Source organism: Capricornis sumatraensis, chromosome 4, assembly GCF_032405125.1.
Source record: "Capricornis sumatraensis isolate serow.1 chromosome 4, serow.2, whole genome shotgun sequence".
NCBI classification, from domain to species: Eukaryota; Metazoa; Chordata; class Mammalia; order Artiodactyla; family Bovidae; genus Capricornis; species Capricornis sumatraensis.
The window spans coordinates 144,588,180-144,590,778 of NC_091072.1; positions in this window are offsets into that span (position 1 = coordinate 144,588,180).

The window sequence follows — 2,599 nt, forward strand, 5'->3', positions numbered from 1 at the left end:
AAGGAGAGAAGTTTCACTTGATTCAGAAACTCGATTTTGTTTCCATTGCAGTCCTTTTGGTCAGAGATTTCTTAACCTACACAATATACTTATGAAGGAATTTTGTCCATTCGTTTTTTATTTTTATGTGGGGTATTCTCTTTCTCTTTCTTTTTGGTAGGAAAATAAAATATTGATATAATTTTATATTTGCATGATATTTTACACATCTCAGAGATGTTTCTATACATCTCATTTTTTTTTCTAAACTGTTCCAGAGAATAAGCCAGAAGCAGCATGAGAAACTGCTCTCCTTGGCCTTATTGTAGACCATAATCACAAGACACAGAATTTCACAATGGGAAACTTGAAAGAAATCTTTGAAAATGATCCAAAAGATCTGAATTAGAATGTAAGAAAGAATTTTGTTCGAAACAAGGGATTTCTCAATCATAGAGAATACATAGGCCAACAAGAGACAGGATAGGAGGTTAGGGCAATTAGAAGTCTAAGAATTCTCTTCCTAATCCAGACCACTTTTTAAATTTCATCTTCATATTTTGCAAAGAGAAAAGAAGCTGTGTACTGGTCTTTTTCCTCAAAGGATGTGTTTAATACCACTTATTACTATGCATTTTGATCCTTCTCTCATAAGATGAAATATTGTTCATGCATTTTTTTCATAGGGAATGGTAGAAACAGGAAGCAAAGATAGTCACATTCTCCCAACGTATCACTACTGCCCAGGTGGTAGGGGGAGGGGGGTGGGGCGGAACAATTAGGTTTCAATACTAGTGCTCTTTATTGAATCCTGGGGTTAAAATTCCAGATTTCCAGAACCATATGTTTGCTTGCAGAAGCAGGAAAGATATGTGTGTGGGACAGTAACAGCACTTCCAAACAAGAACCAAAGAAGAAATTGGAAAAAGAGTCATTTTATTTAGTATTGTATAAGAAAATCACACAGATCAGCAGAAGTCTCTACATTAGTTTTTGTTCAATAATATGAGGTTATGGAACTATATATATGAAAACATGAATTTCTCAAATAATAACAAGATCAGCCTGCTTTTCCCCTTTCCTTTATCTTTTTTTTCCCCCCGAACAGTTACATGGACAAATCTTAACTGAAACTACACAAGTTCACATTCTTTTCCCAAAGTAAGCAAAATACCTCTGTTTTCCCAGCCTATTTCCCTTCCTAATGTGGAAGAATAATTTACTGAAATATTAAAGATTATTTTGGTTTCATGACTGAAAAGGATTTGAAAAGATTGTAATCTGTGCTGATTCTTGTCCTATGGTATTTTTTTCCCTTCCCTATTTGAAAGTGTAGCCAAGTCCTTGTGGCCTTTTGCCTTAAGAATTTTCAAGGTTAGAAGAAGAGGTTGCTTAAAGATACTATGCAAAAGCCCTGGCACTTGGGCAAGTCACCAGAGGTGCTCCTGAGGAAGAAGAAAAAGAAGTCTTTTGCAGAGACATTAAAGAGAAGCCCCACTGCAGCCAGGATGGGAAGGGAGTTTGCAGGAGAATGGATATATATGTATATGTGTGACTGAGTCCCTTTTCTGTTTACCTGAAACTATCACAGCATTGTTAATTGGCTATATCCCAATACAAAATCGAAAGTTTTTTTTATAAAAGAGAGAGAGAGAAGCCCCACTGGCAGGAAGAAATCAAAACCAGGACATGAGTGGAGCTTATGGGACCCAGGATAGTGGGCACTAGGTCACCTCCATCATTGCACTCAGGGTAATAGATAGGACTTCTGAGCCAAGTAGCTGTGTGAGGCACATTCTAGACTACAGAGCTCTCAGTCTCAGGAAATATTCCTGAGTCCGGATAGAACATAGAAGCAGCCAAGTAGCCAGGCTTCAAAATGGCTGAAGGGCTGGACAATGGCATGGTCATATGAGGAGTAACCAGTTTCATGCAAAGACAAAAGCAGCATCCCAAATATTTTGTTTTACAAACCCCAGTGTGGGGAAGGCTCTAATAAAAATGAAGATTAAGTCTCACTAGAATTTTAGAAGAATGAAAGCAGAGTCAGATTTAATTCAACTCCCAAGTGGCACTAGTGGTAAAGAGCCTGCCTGCCAACATAGGAGACTTAAGAGACACAGGTTCGATCCCTGGGTCAGGAAAATCCCTTGGAGGAGAGCACGGCAGCCCACTCCAGTATTCTTGCCAGGAGAATCCCAGACAAAGAAGCCTGGTGGGCTAGGATCTGCAGGGTAGCAAAGGGTCAAACACAACTGGAGCAACTTAGCACACACGCACAAAGAAAGTAAAGCAATGTTATATTTCTTTTTTTGATTGAAGTGCAATTGACCTACAACACTATGTTAATTCCAGGCACACAACATGGTGATTTGATATTTCTATACAAAATGATCACCACAATAAGTCTACTTGCCATCTGTCACCAGAAAAAACTATTACAATATTATTGACTATATTCCCCATAAATGTTGTACATTGCATCCACAAGATTCATTTCTTTCTCACTAGAAGTTTGTGCCTCTTAATCTCCCACACTTGCTTCACTAATTCCCCCTACTCCCCTCCCCTAGCAACCACTTGTTTGCTCTATGAGTTTGTTTCAGTTTTCTTATGTTTG